At 42.4% G+C, this 23,797-nt stretch overlaps 1 long non-coding RNA gene across 14 annotated transcripts in view; it reads left to right on the top strand.

Annotated features, from left to right (window-relative positions):
• The window catches only part of LOC110404434, a 244,144-nt gene that overhangs the window by 125,828 nt on the left and 94,519 nt on the right, over positions 1-23,797 (top strand). For 7 of the 14 annotated variants that reach the window (XR_002442225.1, XR_002442228.1, XR_002442238.1 and 4 more), the window contains exons 1-3: positions 13,314-13,397; positions 20,269-20,360; positions 21,821-21,922. This is a non-coding gene — a long non-coding RNA (uncharacterized LOC110404434). Of the gene's footprint in view, positions 1-3,308; positions 3,395-13,313; positions 13,398-17,380; positions 17,480-17,506; positions 17,885-19,141; positions 19,245-20,268; positions 20,361-21,820; positions 21,923-23,797 lie in introns of those variants that run through there. The other 7 variants (XR_002442233.1, XR_002442232.1, XR_002442229.1 and 4 more) reach the window with 6 other exon arrangements.

Raw genomic sequence — 23,797 nt, forward strand, 5'->3', positions numbered from 1 at the left:
TGCAGGATCAGCTTTAGGTGCTATGATGGAGATGCAGGTTCAGGGCAGCTTTCTTGATAGCCATCCCTCTAAGGCTGCATTGCCAGCTGTGGTATGAAAGGCAGGTCCAGCCTCTGTCTCCTTGAAGCAAGGACCAAGGGGAGATGTAAGCATAAAAAGTGGAAGGAGAGGGGTGGAATGCTCTTACAGTCAACTTTATTCTACTGATCAAAGTTTGTTTTAGGTTTATTTTTACTTTCTCTTCTTCACCTTTGTTGCTCTCAGTATTCACTTTCCGGTTCATGGTGTTACAGCCATGTTCTGTTTTCTGCTTTCTGTGAGAGCTGCCAGGCAGTGTCCATGGCAGCGCCTTGCTTTCAGTCATTGCGGTTCTGACCTGCAGGAAGATGTAACACACAGAGCATGTACAAAGTAGCGCTGCTCCCAGCACGTTCTGCAGCCTGCAGGTAACAGTGGTTAGTGCTCATCCTCTGATGGGCCTTTATCCTGCATGGATTTGTCTAATCCTGCTTTGAACCCAGTAGTACTCTTGGTCTCTACAGTACCGTTGGGCAAAAAGGCTCGTATACTAATTGTGTACGGTGCTGCGTTTGAACTGGAGAGAGGGATGTGCTTACAGCATTGTGTGGGTCCAGGCTCCTTTGGAAGAATTATGGCTCGATTTGTCCTCTAACTGGAGGACCACAGCCCAGTAGATGCAATGCAAGTGGTGAAATTTCTCTGCATCTCCTTTGCTCTCCGTTTGCCACTGTGTGCTTGCATCAGACAGCAAGTGTTGCTGGTTAGGAGATGACAGCCATCTTTAGCTGCTCCAACTTGCTTTTTGAATCCACTGTTTCATCAGTCATTTGTCAGTGTCTTAGATTATCCCAAAGAACCAGGAACAAGATGCCTTGTCTCATTCAGCATCAGGCTGTGTGTATGGATATTTCTCTCTCTTTTTGCTCTGTTTGACTGTCAGCCAAGGCAGGGAGAGAATGAGGGATCTCTGTTGTAGTTGCAGTTGCTGCTTCATAAAAGAAAGCGAAAACAAAGGCTGGTGGCATGCAACTACATTATCCAGGGACTCTTGTTTTTTATTTGATTACAGGAGAGGTTCAGGTGCCTGTGGATGTGTTCTTCATTTAGTGCCTCTCTGTTCCTGCCCGTGAGCCTGTACCGGGCTCAGAACTGCACTCGAGCACCTGTTCGTCTGGAGGAGACGGGGTTGTACCAATGCTAACCCGAGAAAAACTCCTAGTTACGATTTCTGCACAAGTACTGAGTACAGGTGCTCATCTGTGCCACGTAGGTCATGGATCTTGTGGAAAGGAATAATTTGGGCTTTCAATGCAAAGGGAAATCCAGTTTAGAGGGATCAAAATCCCACCCAGGAAGGAATTATCCCACTCTTTCTTATGTTCCTGTCTTCAGCAGAGCTGCACTGTGCTGCACACTGCTTGCAGCACGAGGAGCCTTGAGGAGGAAGCAGTTCTAGCTCCTCATCAGGTTCTGCAGTGCCCAGAAGTGGAAAGCTGAGCAATGCAGACACCTCCTGAGGCAGCAGCACTCTGCTCCTGTCACGCTGACATTAAGCTGCTTTTAGTGGTGCTGAGCAGAAGGATGATGGCTTTTTGGCCTCTAGCAGAGACCAAAATGAGAGCTACTTTTGTCCCTTGGTCCTTTTAGCTGCAGAGGACCTCATTTTAGCACAGTGGAGTTTATATATTCCTGTGTGTATGTACACATGCGTATGTTTATATATGCATTCAAACTAAAATTTAAAATCACTGAAAAGCCACAGAGCCTGGAATTAAAGCGAGGCCGGGGAAAAGTTCACAGCCCCATAGCGGCACTTGCCTCCCACCAGCCCCATGGCACGACCACCGCGGTGGGCTTCTGTGCATGGCCTGGCCCAGCCTGCAGGCTGCCAAGGCAAGGGGTGCCTGGGGCAGGTGAGGGAGCCGTGATTTCCAGAATAACCATCTACATCCCTAATTACCTAAATGCTTCTTCAAATTGGGCTGCGGTCACGTCCCACCTTGAGGATACTTGTTTCACCTGGTGTCGGCGCCTCATAGGGCCAACCCCTGAGCATTTGTGCTTTGCTTTTGTTATAACAAATTCTTCTGAAAACCAGACAGCTGTTTGAATTTAACTTTACTGTCTGATGGCAAGGAAGTTATTTCACAGTTTGGGTTTCAGAGGAATGACTTGGGCAATTAGATTATTTTTATCTCAGGAATTTGAATAGACGGTGATCTTTTTATTTTATTTTTGTTTATTCTCCTACAATACTGCGGTGTTGTATGTTCCGAAAAAGAAAAGTACTCTGTCAGCTAGGTCTTACGCGGAGGTTACAAAGCATCTCTTTGTAAAGGCCTCTATGAGGACCAATATAATCAGCATTATACTGAGTGCCTGGGAACTGAGGCCCATGAAGGTGAAATGGCTTTCATTTCCTAACCTTGCGCAGTGAGCCGCTGCAGGAGCTGGGCTGCAAGTCGTCGGGGCAGACCTAGCCTTCTGCCAGGGGCTGTGGTCATCCTCCTCCAGCCGACTGCTGCCATCCGTTGGCCTTTGTTCCCTCACCAGGTGCTCCCGTGGTGGGACAGTAACAGCAGCAGGGCAGAGGCAGGGAGCAGGCTGCGGTCAGAGGGCCTGTGGGAGAGGTGGAGGGAATCCTGGTCAGGAGTGGGAGCAGCAGAGACGAGATGCGTTGCCGTTTTGAATCGCCCATAAAATGGCTGCATTTGTTGCCAACATGTACGTTGTAAATTCTGCACAGTCTTTCTTCTGGAGACTTGCAGAACTGCTCTAACCTGGCTGTGGTAAGACTAACATGGTATCCTTTCAATTGCCTTAAACAAAACAAGCCAATTTTCTATTGCCTATTTTTAGGCTTCCAGCTGGGCTTAAGAATTGAAAAGTTATTAAAGAAAGCCAAGATCTGAGCAAATGTGCCTGTTATAAATTGCAATATAAAGCACTTATAAGTATAGGTTTTATCATCCTAGAGTTATTTCTTAATTTAAATGTTTCATGTGCATATCTTGGAGTTTGGGACGTATTTGGGTGCAGAACGCGATTATAAAACTATTTCTTTGTATGCCAGACTCTGATTATTCCAGATTGTAAAAATAAAAGTATTACACATCTGTGAAATACCTGACAAACTTCTTGGACAAACCAGATGTTAGACCATCTAATGCTTATTTTAAAGATATGCACACAAATGAAAGAATACATGCAAACTTCTTCTGTTATGATGATAATGTTATAGCTGTAACATTAATTTGTTTTGCTTTTCATGTCTCCTGCAGCACGGGCAGTCTGAGCATCTGAGTCTGGTTCCCATTTGTTTTGCTTGGAATGTGTTGGGCTGGCTTGAATATCTTCCATTGTCGTATGGACGGTACGTGTGCAATAGCTCTCTTATTGTATGGCAGGGAGACAGACTGCAGGTATATGGTGTAATTAACTGTGCAACTATTCAGGAGCAGCTGTTCACTATTGTTGTTGCTTAATGCTGTGCAGTACAACAAAGCCTTAAGGCAGCACTTGTTAGTATTTATGGAAACCCATTAGCCAGTCTGTGAATAAGCCTGCAAAAGAAAAGGAAATTCTGATAATAATAATAAACACAGGTTCTTGTTAAAGCTGGGGAGCTCCAGCCGTCCCTATCGCTCGGTGCTGGTAAGAGCTCTGTCCCTTTGATTTTGAGCTCGGAGTAGATCCAAACTCCTTCTCTGAAGCAGCAATTGAAAGCCCAAATGAGCGAGCTCCCTTCGAAGGCAATGCGTTTCTCTTCCCAGCCCAATGCATTTTTTTAAAGGAAATCAGAAACTCTTCCTGCTGCAATCTCATTTTGGTGCCAGGATGTCCATAGGAAATACTATTTCCTGCCTGTGCTGGCAAGTTTAGTTATTAAACCACTTCCTCCAAGAGCCAAACTTTGAAGAAGAAATAAAGTTCAAAGCCTTTTTAAGAGACCATTTGTTCTTCTTATGTGCCTAACCTGAACGTTACGCTGTGTGCCATATAAATAAAAAGAGCTTAATCTCTTGAAGATGGACTGGCCCCAGGCTGGAAGCAGCAGGAACAGGTTCCAGCAGCAGTACTTTAGGAAGCTGCTTTTTGACTCTGCTGAGTTAGCTAAAGGTGTGGGTGGCACCCTGTACTGAGGATCCATCGGGCAGGGGAAGAGGCTTTGGGCTGCATGGTGTGGGTTTTTGGGTATGGAGCAGCTCTGAGTGCAAATGGCTGGAGCCAGCGGTAGGAAGGCAGACACCTGAAGGCTCTTTCTTCTTCGTGTCAAAGCCATCTCACTCCTCCAGGTATCCAGGGTCAGGTTCTGACCACCAGTGCACACTGTGTAACAAAGAGTGATAGTAACCAGTCCTGTAATGGAGCAAAAGTGGTGCCAAGTGAGTGGTGCTGGTCGTATCCCAACAGTAATCATCAAAGAACCCGCAGGACAAGAATTCTTCAGAAATTAATTTTTTCCTGAAATCATTTGTTTTTACCACTTGCGCTCCAGCTTTGCCTTGAACAGTATAGAGACAATGAGTTGGGCAAAAAGCTCCCAGTAAAAAGTTCCCTACTCAGACCGATAAAAGTAATAGGAGAGGTTTGTGAAGCATTGTCGGCACTTTCTAACCTCGGAGCAGTAGGGTACATCTGTGCAGAACAACAGCAGTGAAGTGTTTGTTATTGTGCACCTCCATCCTCTTTGCGAGCATTGTTCTGTGAGGACGGGGCTGCTTTTCATCTCCTGCGCGCTGCCAAGGTGGATAAGAGAGGTTCGTGTGATGTCAGATCTGAAACCAAGAAACCTGTAGACAGGTTCTGAGCAGTGATGCCTCTGGCAACCGGTTTCAAGGCAGAGCTTATGTAGAGTGCCTGAGGTTTTAATAAGCATATAGATGTCTGAACAGCACATAAAGAGCATGGGAGGTGACAGGCTGACCCAGTCACTTTCATTAATTGGGATCAAGTTACCCTCCTACATCTGGGCAGAGTGCTGCGCGGGAGGTTTGGGGAGCGAACAATGCGTTGCCATTGTCTGTGCGCCGGGGCAGGGCAGGTGAGCAGGCACAGCACTGCTCCTGGCTGAGGGCACCAGGCTGCACCAGGCACGCTTCAGAACGGTGCCCAAGAGTCAGTGAGAGATCTTTGCAACGTGTGTTTGTCAAAGGCTGCTGACCAAACACGAGCCCTGCACTCAGCAATTCAAATGCTGCGCTGGAATTTTTGATGGTGTTTGCTTTACACCGGTCAAAGTTGAGGGCGAAATCTTCAGGTAGCTCTGTCAAATACTTCAGTAGGTGATTGAAGAGTATACGTATGCCACCAGGATGATCAACTCCGTTGTAAGGATGTTGAGTTCACTGTGGCATTCTTTAAAAAGATGTTGAAATATCAGAAAATACATGCCCTGGCTGCTTGATATGTGGAAAGCCAAAAAGACTGACTTTGCTTAAAGTAAAATTGTGAATATTTACCTGATTTCACTCCCAGATCAGATACCTTATACATTTTCTATCAGTGCAAGATGCTTCCCGCTGGAAGAGTGGCAGATGCTGGAGTAGGTCACCAGAACAGCTTTTGAAGACAATTATTCTAATTTAAGCAAAGTCTAAAACCTCAGCCTCACAGTGACTGGGAAACACAAAACTGCAGCCAGGGAGAAGACGTCAGAGAAGGCTCATGGGCAGTGGCTTGAAATCCCAGGTTTATTTGCAGATATAATTTGTTGATATTTGAATCTACTTTTTGGCAACTGTGTCCCTGAGTGAACCTTAAGGCGATCCAATTACTCAATTACAATTTAAGAGTTGTACCTCAGGACCTCAGCAGCAAAGGGCTGGGATGACTGACTAAAAGTGCTCATAAAATGTGTATCTGTCTTCAACAGATTTTCCTCCAGTCTTAAATATATAAGGAGTAGCGATATAAATAATGGCTTTCAGAATTGTAAGATTTGAAACAAAGTGGTGACAATTGGCTACAGTGTAGGTGTAATAGGAGGCTTCCTTTGTAGTAACTTTTGGTGCTCTCTAGTTCAGGCACTGGAAAAGCAGGACTGTGTTTGATTAGTGAGAGCTTAGCCATGCACAGCTTAATCTGCGCAGCTAAACAGGCTGAAGTCCAGGTGTGCTTGGAGTCTGTCCTGGAGGTAAATCATATTAGCATCATTTCTCTATCCATATATACGTATATGAATGAACATGCATATATATCAGGTATATGTACACGTTCTCCCACATGTAAACTGTGGTCAGGCAGTGAGCAGGGGTATGGCAACGTGCCTTCATTCTGGTCTGTGATTTCTCCCTGCCAGCAGTCCCTGGTGCCTGTGCTGCCCTCCTGGATGTATCCAGGCGTAAATACCCTGACCCTGGGGCAGTGAAAAGCATCCACTGCTGACACCCTGCATGGCATCTGTCAGTGCCTCTACTGCAGCTTCCCAGAAATACTGGCTTCAGCTGGTTGGAAAAGCCTGTTCATTTCCTGTGCTCTGGGGATCTGAACCTTCCCAGGTTGGTGAGTGCCAGTGGGCAGCAACCTGACAGGCAAGTCTGAGTTCAGCCACAGTTGCTGGGCTTGAATACGGAGCTGCTGCGCTCTCTTAATCCCAGATAGCAGTCTCCCACCTCCACGCCAGATGCAACTGGCATCTTCATGTGAAATTCTTTTTTAAAACAATACATCAGCTTAAAAATGTGAGCTTTAGATGCAAGAATTTGGGGGAAGCTCTTTTATATAACTTTCCTGTTTTCAGGCATTTCACTCTAAAATGATCATAATCTGCTCACTTCATTCAAGTGAATCCAGTCTGGGTTAAAAATAATGAAATGCAGACTGCATTAAATTCTATCTATAAATTTAAAGCATTCCGTGAGGATATTTATTTTTTGTTACTATCTGGTGTTTTTTGACGGCAGAAGGCAGCGGCTCTGCTCAGACATGAGGTTGCTGGATGTAGATTTGACTGCTGATTCTAGTGCCACTTGATGGAAGCAAAGCAGGCTGTGTTTTCAGGTGTCATTAACTGCTCTAGTCAGTGTCTCCCTCTTTCCTGGACTAGTTTCACTGCTCTGGTCACATCAAAAATGGCTCACAGACTCTGACGAATTCTATAGCTATGCAATTATAGCTGCTATGGGAAACTGCCAGACAGTTATTTTGGGAGGTCTTAGAATAAAACATGTCTTGAAATCATGGTTTGAGGGGAGAGGTGTTATGGTTTGGGTTTGTTTTTGGTTTGTTTGCATTTTGTTGGTTGTTGTTGTTGTTTTTTTAATTTAGATTGTGCTAGCTTTTTGTTCTGAAAGCATCTGGCACTCATCTGTCTGACCAATGTGTTATGCAGTCCCAGGAAAACAACATTTAAGAGAAGATTAAATCCAGTACAGAGTACCTTATCTATTAACTGTTGTCAACTTCTGGTTCCCTTGCCCAGTACACCAAATCTGTTCTGACTGCTTTTGTTCATACATACATAACAAAAGGTGTCTCACACTACTGAGTCTTGCTATAATGAGAAAAAATGTTAAGAAGAAAACTCCATGTTGAACATTAAAGTGACAATCCTATTCGAACTACCGGGGTGGGTGATGCGCGCCGTCTGGGCCACGCTCTGTAGCACCAGGAAGCTAAGGGAACCAGACAGGAGCTAGTGCTTAAAATTACATGAGCAAAAAAAAAATGTTAATGGAAATCAACACACCGCTGCTTCTTCATTTAATTTGCAGAGCCTAAAAAATATTAGTTGCCATCGGGAGAAAACAAAAAAACAACCCCCCACACAAAGTTTTAAACAGAGCTGTTTGCTGGAATAGCACATACCTTCCTTTGGCAGTCATTGATCTATTTTTCACGTCTAAGCCGTACAGTGTATTAGCTGTATATATTAGCTAAGAGAGTATGAGTTCTCGAAGGAACAGATGGTTATTCCCAGCCTGGACAGCACTTTTTAAGCATTAAGAAATCTATACAGCTGTTCAAGTGAATTACCTGGGTTTCGCTACTGCAGTTTTAAAGTACAGTATAGCCCTAAAGAGTTCTTACTACTAACATCCAAAAAAAATGAGAAGTTTCCTTTCTTATGCCCTCTTCATTTGCAATGCACTTTAAAAGTGACAGTTGTCGTCCCTATGAAGATTAGAAGATCCATGTTGGCTATGTCACATGCTTTGATGGTAGTATTGCCCCAGGCGTTTGTCATCCAACCTACAGGGATAACAATGTGTAATGGTAGTGCTTTTCTCAGAACACTGTAAGTATACAGATATTATTAAATTTTACAATTACCACAGGGAATGAATCAAAGCCTCCAATAAGCAAATGAACTATATATTATTGCCCTGCCTTTGTAATTTTTGTTCAGTACTATCTGATTGCGTTCCCGTTATCACTTAGTTGTTTCTCTGCGTGTAGTTTTATCTAATTTCTCTTTATTTCGGTCACTTGCCGAGGAGATAAATGGATTATTTCAGACTAATTGCTACTTATTTAAAAAGCCATCAGCCTGCTGTAAGAGTTTCACATCAGTGGTTTGAACTGGCTTTTACTATCTGCAGTATTTATCTTGAAGGATTTCATCACTGCAGAGTCTGCTAATGAGACATTTTTCTAAAGCTGCTTTCAATCTGCCCTTACCTGTTCTGCCAAAATTTTTAACACAAACATCATCACAGTTAGGTAGTTAATGAGGTATTTGCTGCTTTTAGCATCCATATAGGTTGGAGATACTAATGATGGACCTTCCAGCTGTGTGTGTTTTGATGTAAAGTGTCTGACTGAGAAAAGCAGAATAAAAATAAATATTACATTATCTTATTTTCTCCATCCTTACGTGATAGAGGAAGCAACTGCATTATTTATCTAATTGAAGAAACGTTGTGGGTGTGCTTAATTAAATGTAAGAGTACTTAGTAATACTGTAAAAGTAAACAAAGAATAAATGACAAAATGAGCCCAAGTGATCTAAGATGGTTTGATTCCCAAGTGTTGTACTCTTTCATATGATCATTGTAGTGTATATCTGCACATCAGAATCAATGTATCCAATCTATATTCAACAGTGTATCAATTTCTCATCCCCCTTAACAAGCTTCCTTCTTTTCCCAGTGCAATTGGATAGTGAGTTCTTGGAGCCTAATTTTCTCTCATGCGTTTGCACGCCTTTTATTTTCCGTGGGATTTGTCTGTTCTTCCACTGGGGAGCGAGCAAAATGCAGGTTCCTGGTGCTGACGCATGAAACGTCTGAAGTCTTGTTTTAAAACAGTTTAATCCCAATTTATGGAGTTAGTCTTGAGTAGGGAATGGGATTAACACGAAATTAAGCTTCAGCAGCATGAACCATGTGTGTGGATTTCTCAGTCATTCTGTGTGATGCTGCCAGCAATAGATGCAGCATGGCAGCTTCAGATGAACACACTCCTGATTATTGTTGGTATCAGAGGGAAAAACACAGCCCAGGAGTTAAAATATTTACAAGTGTTAGGTTCTCTGAGGGAGTAGTTGACACTTCACAGTTAAAATGGATTTCTGGGGGATATAAACCTTTATTTGTTAGCGGAAGATTTCCACGTAAATGGACAGAAAGCAAAGATCCTGCAGGGTACGGGATGTGGATTCTGGTGAAAAACATGTTCCTTGCGAAAGAGCCCTCCTCTGTACAACCAGCTGCCTCAAAAGACTTGGTGAAAGCCGTAAGACATAATTAGATCATGGAGTTTGATCCCTGACAAATTCATTATTTAAGTTAATGCTTAAGTCACATCTCCAACAACAATAACGTAAAGGAACTGCCATTAGTGCGTGGATGTGGTACTTTCATGTGCTAATACAGTGATCACTCCGGTTTTCTGTTAAAATCAGAACTTGGGAAGGCCTAACTTAATCTTCAGTCACTTCGGGTTCTCTCAGAGGTGGCTTTTTTTTAATTGTTTCAGTTTATTAAAGAAAAAAGAAATCCATTGATATGCATTTTTAAGTGTCCGATGGGAAGTTTAAAGTTTGGAAAATATATCTGCTTTGCCAAAGGTTGAGCAACTCTGCTCAGGACCTGCTTCAACAGATCAAGCTTTCCATTCTTCCTAAGCACTCCTCAACTTTCACAAATATAGCAAAATAAACATGAAGGAATATCATCAAGAAGAAGATATGCTGCTTGTGTAAGTAATTATGTCCCTTGTTAGTTCACTATAAAGTAATTTTTTTTCTTCACTCTTTACATTTCTTAGTGTGCCCTGGAAGGTATTTTTACTTAATTTTGTTTAGAAATTTGAAAAGCAAGAGAAAGTGAGGGATGATTACAGACTTTAAGGGTTTGATTTTGGTTTCTCTCTGTTCTTATATCAAAGATAAAATGGAAGTGGTGGTGTCATGTTCAGGTAATGAGATTTTATATTAAAAAGAATAAATTAAGCTCATAAAGCCAATGGCAGGAGGGACACGAGGAACCATTTCTAGCTCACAAAAAGGACTTTATACATTAATGCAGTGAGCATCAAGAGTTATTAGGAGTTGAAATTCAAAGCTCAAAGGATGTCAAGTGCTTCAAAAGCAGAGGCTTAGTTTGTATTGTTTATATTTAGAAGCGATATGGAGCTCCCTTGAAATATTTTACCCATGATGTCAAAAATCAAAAGCATTACAGGGGAAAAAAAGAACTCAGGACATTTCCCTTGCAAACAAGAGTTCTGTCCATGACACACCAGAGGATTCCTCTGAGGAACAGATTTGTACACAGCGCTACTTACCAAAAAAACACAGACATCCTCTCTGCTTTTCTGCGTGTTGTTGCCTGCCTTGAAAATCCATAGTACACAGAACGGTTTTACAGTACATTTACTACTTTTTTTTTTTTTTTTTTTTTTTTTTTTTTTTAGGGAAAAAAAATATCCTGGCATAGCAGTATGTGGTCATTTTTTAAATAGATATTTTTTTGAAAAGCTGTGTGACATTTTTCTTTAATGGCTGATTTTTTTTTAATGTCAGCTACATTTTTAAAGCATGAGGCCTGGTTGTAAGTAGCCTCGGCACTGCTACTGTACATCAGACTGTACTATTTGATCATTAATTTATCACAGTTCTAGCAGTTTGTTTGACAGGTGATAGTGCTTTCATCTAATGGCTACACAGCAAGTGTGTGGTGCACTAAAGAGTGGATGCCACTGACTAGAGTTAGAAATCAGCAGACAACAGCCACTTTGCAGAGCCTTATCGATTTACCGGAATCATTTAAAGATATGAAACAACTAGAATAATGAATGCCAATTCAGCTCGCTGTGGGATTTTTTCTGATAGTTATTTAGTATGGAGTGTATTAGCAGACTTCTGTTGCTGGTGTCATTATTATTGCAACTATGCCGTGGTACAAAAGGTAAAAAAAAATCAAGGTGAAACTCTGAAAACGTGAACTAGAAATACAGTGCTTGTGTTCAGTGAGGTTTAGGAAACTGGTTCTTGGCAGAAGTATGGGGTATTTCAGAATACAATAAGCAGCCTTACAACCTTCAAATTCAGCTTTCCTTAATGTTATCCGGTGAAAATGTTCTCTAAGATAGGTACATAAACATGAACTTACCTGGAAAATCTGAGTCCTTAAATCCTGCCCAAGAAAGCCATTATGTCAGGATGACTTGTGCGTACAGCCGGACCGCTGCATTTATCTTTCTTGGCCAAAGACCCTCAAAGACAAGAACCCTTATGGCTGTACCGTGGGTTTGCAGGGATGGTGTGCTACCAGGAATCCAGCGCCCTGGTTTGCTGCAGCACAACCTGGGAGCTGTTCCAGCAAGGTGCCGAAGAAAGAGTCTAGCTGTAAACCTGTTAGCAACCTCATAAACTTCAGAGACCCTCCAGTCCTGAAGCACTTGGCTGCAGGAGATCTTAGCTTAAATTATATCAAGAGGTAGGAGAGGCCCTTTGAATTTTAAAGTCAGTGCCAATAAACTTGTGCTCCTGATGTGGGATGAGTGAGCCTAGGCAACTCATGGAAATTAATTAGTTTTCTGAGGTGCTGATTGCTCCTATTTCCCACTGAAGTCAATAGGGACGTTCCCACATGTTGCAGTGGGAGGTGGAAACTGGCCATGCTGTGTTGTGGGACATCCAGAAGAAGTTGTGATGTCTTTTGTAGTGGAGGCAGTGGGAGTTGCTTACAAACATGACGGAAACCAAAACAGTGCCAAATGAAATGTTATTTTCCTCCTTCTTAGTGGTTGATACAAAAATCACAAGTAAATAGTAAACACAAGAGTTTTTTCAAGCATTTTTAATTTTTATTTTAAACATACCTGGGTGCATGCATAAGTATTGCCTTGTCTCATTTTAATTGCAAGTCACGGGAATATCTGTGCTGGAGGGGTTGCTGTGTACCTAGATCTGAGTGACATGGTATCTATTAATCTGGAGTTATTACTAGTAGACCACTCTCTGTAGATTGGTAGTGACCTGTCAGTGCCGATGGGTTTGCATAAGCCTTGCTCCAGGAAGTACCCTGTTCCTCGGTTTCCCGTGTCAGCAAGTCATGTCCACTGTAGCTGAGCACGCGTGATGGTATTTTGCTCAGGAAGGACAAGTGGGATTGCCAGGTCTGTGTTGCACCAACTGCAGGCAGAGCAATTTACGAAAGGCTGAAAAGCCACAAAGTCTGAGATCTAGAACCTCTTTGCTGAGACTATAAAAATTTACACTGGTCAAAAATCTACTCTGGGTTCTCATCATACAGGTAATTGTCTGTGCTTTAATAGAACTTGTACAGGATAGATCACAAGTTGTGGTTTTTTTTTACGTAGGCTTTTAAGTTCCTGTGCTGTCAATCTGTCGCATTTCCAAGATATTAAATCTTGTTTGATTTGTTTGGAAGAAAGTTCTGTAGTTACATCTAAGTAGAACCTGGTTCAATTTAATTAATTGGTGGTAAAGTGAATATGATATTGTGTGCTCCAGTGAGGTGAGGCATTAAAGTGGAACTATTTTAGAGTGATATTAAAAGAAAAAAAGAGGGCTGTGTTATCCTCTTATCTTCTCTCCTTTTGCAGTGGAGTTCAGTTAGGAGCAGCTCAGCACTCTATGTAAGCTGCAAATCATGATCTGCCTTTCTGTTTACCTCCTACCTAAAGAACCACAAGCTAAAAATACCATAGAAGAGCAATTGCCTTCATCTTCTCACTTCAGCTTGCTAATTTCCTATCCAGCTCCTCCTCCTTCCACCATTTCAATGCCAGATTAAGGCACTCTCTTTACAGGTTTGTCTATCATACTTCTAGAAGGTGGGATTGGTTTCCCCCTAGCCAGCCTGGTCTTAAATAGTTATTTGCCTCACTGAAGAGCTTGCTTCCCTGGCAGGTGGTCTGAATGAGCAATTGCCATGTGATGGAGCCATATCTTATCTTCTCCTGTAAGTACTGCCTCTGCTTCTGCGAGGTCTTTCCTGGAAGTCCCTGCTCACATGATTTTAGCATTAACTCCAGATGTGTTTCTACTATGATGGCTATCTGAATTTTGACATTTGCAGCAAGATAAGGAGGTTGGACTCAGGCAAGCAGATTCTCCTTTGTATCGCTGCTTAAATCCAAGAATAATTCAGTTGCAATGAGCAGGGTCCTCCCAGCAACAGCATTGTTCCACAGAGATCAAAGTCTTCCCCTCCCTCATATTTTAAGCTACACTCAAACCAATATGCAACCAACATTTTTTCCTTCTTGTTGCCGATTCTCCGTTCCCACAGTTGATGTCTTGTCTTGCGCCTTGATTACTATTCCCCCTCCCTCTAACAAGAAGATTCCCTTACCCTTCCCACCTGAAAGCTGCAGCCACAATTTGCATTTTTGGTGTGATTAGTAAGTATGTCTACAACTCAAATCCTGAAGCTATCTCCTCAGAACTGCTTATTTCCACTTGCTATCATGATTCGTTAGGCAGAGAAGGTGGCCCACGCGGGTGCAATTGCATGGCAGTGGGCAAGTTTGGCTGGGGTTGGCATGTTTGTTGCTCTTGTTTTTGCCTAATTGCTCATCAGAGCCTAAATCTCAGAAAACATCTAGTGTGATTCATGTAAACACTGAGGACAAGTAGGGCTGGACTTGCCAAGGGAAGGAATAAAAAGTAGAGAGATTAAAACACTTGGCGTGGATTGGCTGCCCTCAGACTCAGCTCAAGAGGTATGCCAAAAAGCTCTTTGTCTCACATGCACATTAGGATAAATAACATTGCTCCTCACCATCTGTCTCTCTCTATGAACCTCTGCCTCGTTCCCATGTAATAAGAAAATTCATCGAAGTACCAGCTGTGACCTTACAGGGAAGCCTGAGAAACTTTGCCTCTTTAACCAGCACTGGGAGGGACAGATTTGGCACCGTTCAACACAGTTGTGTGTAATTTTATTTATTTTTTTTTTTTTTGCTGTTGCTCTGCCACCATCTCTTCCCCCAGGAGTGGCATGACATTCACAGTAAGATGAAAGCCACCGCAGCAGTTCAGGAGAGGCTGGCTGTGGCCAGACTTGAGTTTCAGTGGGATATTTTTTCCCTTTGTTTCTTCTTGCTCTAATAAGGCTGAATAACATAAGGAGAAGAGACCATCCAGTGTGTCAACTTCTTGGTCTGTGGTTTCTGATATAGGCCAAACGGACCAAAATAATAGTGCTGAAGATGAAACAAATGGTGTCAATATTTGTTTTATTAACCTGGCAGAGAGTGTGTAAAATGTCTGCCTGCTTTGGGGTTTTCCTTCAGGCATGGGGATGTCTTCCCGTATGGATTAAACATAAGTTGTACCCTTCGTTCCCCATCTGTGAGGACATCTAGTAACTGAGATTGCTTGGCAGCTAAACCTTTGTGCATCATTGTGTCTATGATTATATTGCAGGTGCCTTTGCAGCTATCGTGCAGGTAAATTTATATTGGGCCTTTCCATACAGCAGGATCCTAATCATTCTGTTTAATGTATTCATGGCAGAGCAGACTCAAAATTCCCCTGGCCCATAAATTTCTGGCAACACCTATGTGTATGGCTCCTTTTTATTTCAGAGTCATTCTGAAAAATTAGAGGAAATTTGTTTCAAAATGAGAGAAACTTGGTTCTTTGGCTAATCAAAATGTAAGGGAACATTCAATTCAGATGTCTAAAGACATTCAATTTGGATTCTGCTATCCCATGTAATTCAAATCCAAATTAAACACGTGATCTTCAAAACTGATTTTAGTACGGTAAAAATAAGTTTCAGATTGAAATGTTTCTTTCTGGAATAGCAAAAGGAAGCATTTTTACTTATTCATTAAAAACATTTACCTGAAAACATTACCATTGTGACTTTCACAGAGTATTGCAATGGATTTGAATCTTCATTTTTGTTGTTGAAAAAAGTATAAAATGAAAAGTTTTCCCTCCTATAACTGTGGAACAGTTGAAATTCGTGGGTATTTTTCCAGATAAAATAATTGCTAAGTTTTCTAAAGTAAAAGAATTATACAAAGTGTTCCTGAAATTTTCCTCTTGAGCATCTATATTTCTTGAGAAACTCATTGTAACTGTATAAAACCAGCTCCTCCAAACATCGTGCTTATTGGTACTGAGGTATTTCAAACATTATTTATCCTAAAATTTTGAAATTAGAACAAAAGCTTATTGTGCTCCCTTCCTTTATAACCGCTGCACAGGGAAGCTCGCCTTCTCACTGGGAGCATATGTTAGTGAGACACTCAAAAATTGCACCCAATATCACCAAGAGCCGCAGATGGATCTGTCAGCTGTTCTGCTGAAAATAGTGAATGTCTTCCCTGGAACATTCATAAGTTGCCTGAGGCAAAATTTCACAGTGGAAACAGTGAGATTTCTCTTTACATAACATTCCTAGTACTCGCGAAAGTCTAGGTTCCCGCCGCCCGCCGGATTAAAATACCCATGAAGCAGAAGATGATGAATAGGCACAGCTGGGCTGCCAGAGGAGACTGGCAGAAGTCCTCGGCCATAGCGTGCCCGCAGCCCACCAGAGCTGTGCGGAATGAACGACGCCTCTAGGACGTGCTGTTGTCGCTCCTTTCCTCACACGCATGGCGGCCAGTGGTGAGGGCCATGCGGCCTTCGCAGTGGGCCGAGCAGGGCCTTCCTCGCCTCAGGGGCTGCTCAGGATGGCTCCAGACCAGCGCTGGAGATGTCCCAAGTGGTGCTTTTTGTTCAGAAGGCTGATAAGTGGACGGATATCAGTTCAGATTTGCCAAGGTAGAGTCTACTGCGATAAGAGGCCTTTAGGCACTGCCTTAATTATATTAACTTTCTGTAGTTAATTCTTCTTACTACTGATTTTTAACACTTCATGGTGTCTGTGGCCAATAATACTGTTTAAATCTCTCCTAACTTTTGTTAAATTAAGTACTTACTGCAAAAAAGAAATCAGAGGTGTTTCTGAGAGCGAGGTTTGTTGGGGACCCTGTGAGTATTTGACACTGGCTAGCAAATTTGGGTAGAGCAATGCAGGCGCATGATTACTTCTGTGTCCTACTCAGTTTTGATGACCAGTTTAATGATGGCTGGAGAAATTATTGTTTATGAATTTACATATTGCTACTGTAGACTGATAAGTGGTGAAAGTGCTATGTGTGCGCCTGTACCAAGGGGGATTTCCACACAGTTTCCAAGGTTCAGCTCCAGCTTTTGTCAAACCTCTCGCTTGGAAGCCTGAACTATTCAGTGGTTTTGTATGAAGCATCCACACGCTGGATTTTAGTCATTTCTATTGAGTGAAAGTCATTTTTAAAAAAATCCTGGACGCAAAGTGGAAGTTTTGATCTATTGGATATCAGCTATAGGCATATGCAGACTTTGGACTGAGTTTTGATCTTTTACTTCACGTGGCAAAAACTTGTGTGATTAGTCTTAATAGGACTAGACTCTTAATTGGAGAGCTTGTAAGCAAGTGCTTGCATGCATAAGGACTGCTGTCTGATTGCTGGTAAATCAGCCCTGTCTTTTGAACAGAAAGAATGAAAACTCTTGTCTCGGGCAGCCTTGAATTTCATTTTGTTTGAAATCTGACTGGAAAGTTTTCATGTGACTCAGTTTGTGCAAAACCAAACTATGCAGTCAGTTCTGGTGAAATTCCTCTTCATAGCCTGACTGCTTGCACAGGAAGGAGTGAGAAGGATGTGTGGCACACAGCGGAGATTTGTGAGTGGTCCTGCTGTCCAAAAGCAGCAGCACTGATGTCCTGGTGACTGTGGCAAAACAGGTTCTTGCTTAAATTTTTCTGCCATTCCATAGCTTATCCAAAAGCTCATCCTCAGAGGTTATTGCCAATTGAAAATGTGAGCTGGTTTAGTTTGTTTAGGTTGGGGAGCTACATCATGGTCTGAGAGTGATGCATGCAATGTTTGCTCTTTGCAGATGCCTGTTTCTTCCCAGCAGTCCTGCTCACTTGCCTGTTCACAAGAATAGTGCATGAGCTCATGCAACTAGAGAGCAAGAGAAAAATCGAGGTACATTGTACGTATTGGTCATCATTTTCACAGACAGAATCACGGAATTGCAGGGGTTGGAAGGGACCTCACAAGTTATGATTATAAATATGCCATGAAAAATAGGAGAACAGTGTGGCATTGAGCATGTTATGCGAGGAGACATTCGAATGGGAATGCAAGCTCCAAATGGGAATGTTTGTTGACATGGCTGTCCAGCAGAGGAGCATACATAAAATCTGAAGAAATTCAGAAGCAGATGGGAGTGAGAAAAAAAGTATTTCATGAGTTGGACAAGGGAAAAACGTCTGATCAAAATGAAGTTCAGAAAAAATAAACGGATGGAAATCAAATGCTTCCAGGACAGTTAAAGGAGACATCAAGGCAGCTCCTAGACAGAATGATGTGGGGGAAAATGCAAAAAACATGAAAGGTACGGCTTTTAGTTTTCATTTTTGAGAGGTTACAACTTCAAAAGAAACTGTCTACAACAAAATAAAATGTTTCTCCCTCATGCAGAAGTGATTTGGCCGTAGGTGCCCATGTTCTTCTATAATTTTGTCCTCTGGAGGGTTAGAGTCCTCCTAAAGCTCTCTCCAGGCAGCCAGTCAAGCACATTCACCTCAGTGATTAGTGAGAGGCCTGCGGTGCACAGAAATATTGCAAAGAGCCTATAGAGGAACTCATCATGAGCCAAACAGGTTACTGCCTTGGCAGGATTCCTCTTACTGGTTTGTGAAGATAAAAGGAGGATAGGTAAAGGTTAGTATTTCAAAGCAAGTGTCTTGGATCTTAAATATTTGGTGAAATTATTCAAGAATGGTTCATCCAAGTGAAAGTTGTTTCTGTGTATTGCTGTCAAGGTCAATGAAACCAGAAGTCTGATGCTGGCCAAGCAAGCAAAAACTGCCCGTGGGCTCCCTTTGCTTACACACCTGGTAACTCTGAGCTTGACATAAAGTGTATGGGGAGCAGAACGGGGAGCTTTGAACTTTTTGGGTCAGCTTTGCTGCTTTCAGTTGAGCTAAAACCTCCAATGTCATAAAGACTACGCAGCACATACTTGAGGAGAGCTGGATTCAGGCTCAGGAGCTCATTTCTCCCCAGCTGCCCACCCTGTACCAGCTCTTGGCACCCTACCCAGCCCAGACCTGTTGACCACAGGGAAGATACCAGATGATGGCCTGCAGGTCCACTGGTCAGCTGCCTCAGCTTGCATCCTGCTGTGTTAAATACAGTTCACATCATGATGTGTTAGATAATTGGCTCCTCTTTCAGCATGAAATTAATCTTTAAACATACAGATTTTCAAACAGCTGAGATGTTGGGCAGTTCTGATACATAGGGGACCTTCTGGCTGTCACCTGTGCTGCAGTCACTCCAAGCCAGGGATTTTGGCAGAAGCTGCTGCACAGGATTGGAGAGCTTATCCAGGGCTGCTAACACAAAGCTCTTTACTGGGGCTGAATGCTTTAGAAAACCACCTCTTACTTAGGAGCCAGTGTCCTTATCTAATGACCTTCATCTGAGCAGACCAGGAGTGCCAGCACCTGTTGACCACATCTTCTGGAGCCATAGCTTGAACTATTGATCTCTCTGCTAATTGTCAATGCAAGGAGTTAACACAAGCATCCGTGGAAGCTTAGCAGGTCCTGTTCCTGATTATCTGATTATTTATGGCTCCTATGCCAAACCATCAGGTTTAAGTGCTTAGGCTTCAGTAGCTCATTGAAGAGAAGATGCTAAGGGATGGTTGTTAACAAAAGTACATTGTTCAGGCAAAGAAGGAAAAGGTACAAGAGTGGGGCATTCACCGGGGTTATTCACTATGACCAAAAAGTGCAGGCAAGATGAGATTGCTTTATCATTTTGTACAGTGTGATAAATGTTTTAGACTTAATTTTAGAGGTGATTATTTGCAGCTCAAAATATCTGATGGTAGGTGATTACTAAAGGAATGTGCCTGCATCTGAGTGCAAAACAATCCTCCCATGATGTATGCATCTCCAGCTTAGAAGGTGAATGAAAAAGGTGCATAACGTATTGGATGTGACAGTGATTTGGACACCAAAATGTGTGTAATTCATTAAAAATAAGAAGTGTGTTTCTTTGTTGATTGGCAGTGGCCTTCAGCAATTTGGCAGTGTGGTCTGTGTTCATATTATTATGGAATTTTTTAGTTTTCAGAGGAAATCAGGTGCGGGCACATGCTATCTATCAAAGGAATAGAGGAGGATATCTATTTGTAATTGGTGTTACTAATCTTTGACTTAGAGGTATTTAATAAAGACTTTTTGGCCTGTAATTCTCAAGAAGTCCCATGCACGGTGTTTTCTGAGGTCTCTGTGGAGCTGGGTGGTGCTGCATACGAGAAAGCAGGGACAGAAGCATGGTTTCAGGCACTGTTCCACTTGCTGTAACGCAGAGGGAGCTCTTCTTTGGTGGACTGGAAAAAAAATTGGGCTACATCTTCAGTGTCATTTGAATCTCGTATTTGTTTTCTGCCATTTTGATGTCTGAATTTTGTAGCACACTGTGTGATTTATTGGGGACATAAAATGTACATACTCCAACTTAAAAATCTACATGTTCCTGTCTGTACCCTGAGGATATCTCAAAAGGGGGGATTCAGAAACTCGGGGAAGAAAGGTTTCATGAATTTTGCAAACTTTTTCCTTTAAGTGCTTTTTTTATACTTGAGTGGCGCTTACGAATTACTTACACCATCTGCTATAATTTAATGCATTACACAATAAAGAGTATCTGCTGTTCTTTGTGTATTTCAATACCAATGCTTTCCTTATCTGTTTTCCCCAGCTTGTCACTCCGTGCAGTAGAGGTTCTGTCATGTGATATTACTCCACACAGAGGGAAGCCGGAGCAGCCCTGCACGCTGCTTTACACCACTGGTAAGCAGTCAGAGGATTTGCTTTGGTCATAAATGCAGTTTCACATTGTGCGTCTCTCCTCTCTCTCCCATGTTGAACATGGCATTTCAGCAGCCGAAGATTCAGTGGTTTTCAGCTGAATCAGGAATTGAATTAATAGCTCGTGTCTTTCTTTGGAACAGTGTTTTTAGCCCTTGTATTGATTTGCAGGTATTCCAGAGTGTGCTCGCTTGTAAACGTGTGTGAGCATTTTCTGTGAACATCGATGACATTTACATGCTGAGTGAAGGCTGCACCATATTAGTTGTCTTCTCGATTTTACTGGCCTCGTTCAAGCTCAGTGTAGTATTTCCCACACACTTGGAGAGCTTTGAAAAATTAGGAACTGATGATTTCTAAATAGTCGTATTTCAGGTTGCTGTATGTGTATTGTCAAAACACCCAAACCATTGTATCAAAGATGAGGCCTGCATACTTCAGCTACCTCATTCCTACCCCTCTGACTCCAAAATTCTTTGCTATTCCTCTGAAATACTTTGCAAGAGGAAAGGAAAATAAGAACCTCGGGATGGACTTGTATGTTGTGGTGTAGAACCACGTCATCTTATTTTAAGAAATTTATTTTAATTCAGCCTTTAGTTTTGCCTTCATTGAACAGCTCATTCCATCCAACAGATGTCTAAGATGGCTATCTATCTGTATATAGAAAAGGAATCTAGACACCCAGTTCTGAAGTGGATTAAGTTATTATTGGGGATTAAGAAGCATCCATTTCTTATGTTCCTTGCAATACTCCTGAGCAATAAACAGTTTACCCTGCTCTGTATTTTTCCTATGCTTTTCATTTTAGATACGGTTTGGGGCCCCGTACCAGCAGATGTACTGTATTGGGTCTGATTTGCCTCATGGAGTAACTCAGAATAAAATTACCAGTAGCATACTTACATTCAGTTAAATCTGTTTCAGCACACACATCATTCAGCCACTCAGTAGGGAAATCCTCTCTGCCACGTTCAAGGAACGGTAATCGATATGTGCTCACTGGCAACATGTCTGCAAATTTCAAAACACTGTAAGCAGTTAGGTGATGTAGATGACTGTCTTAGTAAATTGTAAGCTGACAGCTTCGCTTAGCCATAATCAATTCCCATCCGTGTTGTTCAAAGGCAAATTCTGTTGAGCGTTTTAGTTGTTTCTGACTCAGTGTCAGAAATCGTCAAGTGCCCTGTTCTTGGGAGAGAAGCAATCTGGACATGATCAGAAAATGAGCAGGACGTGTTGTCTGAGGTTACACTGAGAAAAAACATCAGTCTAGAGGTGAACCGAATAGGTATTACCTCTTAAAACACTGTATGCTCGCCCAGGCAGGATAACATTATAAAAACAAACAAACATTCAACAAAGGGAAGTTTCAGATTTGTTGGTGCATATCAGGAAGATGTGAAAGGCCGCCTATGATTCTGTCAAATTGTTCTGCGCAGGAAAATGCTGAGCTTTGGCTGGGGAAGCTTGGAGTCAGGAGGCGTCTGGGCACAGGGCAGTCCCATCACTTGAGCTTCACCCGTGTTCCGCTTCTGCAGCAGGTAAGCAGGTAGCGACGGGAGAATGAGGAAGGTCTTTGATGCGTGTGCACTCACCAAGCAGTGTGCTGTGGGCAGCATGGGCTAGTAGGTGACTTGAGGGATTGATAGTAGGATCTGTCTACGAGTCCTTAACCAGGCTGGCTAATTAATACTGCATGTAGACGCCTGGTTTGGCCAGCGCTGAGAGGTGAAAAGTGAAACCTTCTTGTGCTTTTGCTTTGGACATAGAGGTCAGGCTGGGCTTGTATTTGGATGCTGGATATATTTGAGTCTAAACATGGGTTTAGGCCAACCTGTGAAATGCTGGACAGACAAAGCTTGTCTCTGTTGTATGAGTAGCTTGATTAATGCCTACTTCTTTTCCTTATAAACCAGCCTCCTGCCTCCCAGCAAGCAGGTAAGAAGTGAAAATAAAGTCACCTTTATGGCTGGAACAAGGCAGGAGTAGAATGGCTATGATGACAAATGTGGGTCAGGATCTGTCAGCGCTCACAAAAGACCCATAACCAATCGATAGGATTTCCTCAGCCATGAATACTCGGGTTATAAAAATGTATAATGCATCCAACTCTCTTAACATGTGTGTGCAGCCTCCATGCTGGGACTACACTCCAGGTTTTTGAAGTTTAGCCAGTAGCCACTGCATTTCTGGTTCTTTAGCACTTGCTAAAGAAGAGCTCAGTAGTATCAAGCTGTATTATAATTTTTGTCCTGGGAAAGAAAAAGAGAGAAAATAAAAACCTAGCCAGACCAGTAGAATGCCTTTTGGAAAAAGAATTATTTTATTAAGGGAAGATCTAAAAAGATCAGATGTGACTTTTCTTCGTGAATGGCAGTGGAAATGATGTGCGTAACAGGACTGTTTGAGAAGGTTTATTAAGGTAGGAGGATTACGTGAGAATGGCTTGAAGGGAATTGATGGATGGAAGATGAAGTACATGGAGAAATCAAAAATGAGGAAAATGAGCATCAAACTGTAAGCGCACTGCGTGGGCATGATGCTGCGGTAGAACGAAGCAGACTTTGCAGATGTCTTTGGTGTTGTTTTGTTGGTTGGTTGGTTGGTTTTTTTTGCCTAGTTTTAGAGACATTAATTGTGGGTTATGCAGTTTTCTTCCCTTACCATTTCTGGAGGCTGCATCAGCCATCCCTTCCGGTAGCGTTGTTTACAAGCACTTTTGCAGCCTTTCCATTCTGCGCCCTTATTTTTGCTACACCTGCTGTAGTGATGCCATAGGACATTTTGAGTATGAATTGATATTGCTTATGGTATGTCCTCAGGCCTGTTATGCTTAGGTTATTTGCGTTACCTGTTCAAACACCCACGTGTAGCGTGGCTGTTTTCAATTGTGACTGAGTGCTGGCTGTACAGTGGGCACCGCATGAATGTGTTTAGAACTTCCATTGATCTCCTCAGCTACAAATAATCATTACAGCAGCAAAACAAGCAGTGGATCAGAAATGTGGGAATGTAGCCCAAAGGCTGCTGCTCATTTTTCCTTTGGAGATTCATGACATGCAGGTTTGAGGTATGGCATATAAACTACTGGAAGGCATTAATCAAGACAAAAAGCGCAGTATACCATTAAGCGAGGACTTTGGGAAGACGCTAGCTATGTGTTTGGCTCTTAAAAAAAAAAAAAAAAAAAGAGAATGAGATAAAGGTACAGGCAGCTATAGGAAGTTGTCTATCTTGTGTAATTCCTCAGCACTAACACAGCACTCGACAAATCCCCTACTGTAGTTTTGACTAAACACCAATTTTTGCTTTGCAGTGCTGTTGCTATGCGACAGTCTCTCGGTGTGCCTGTTTCACCCCAGAGATGGCTGTGTTTTGTGGTGTCAGCGGGGATGCTGCGTGTATCGTTTGAGGAC

The sequence above is a fragment of the Numida meleagris genome, chromosome 10 (assembly GCF_002078875.1).
Source record: "Numida meleagris isolate 19003 breed g44 Domestic line chromosome 10, NumMel1.0, whole genome shotgun sequence".
NCBI lineage: Eukaryota > Metazoa > Chordata > Aves > Galliformes > Numididae > Numida > Numida meleagris.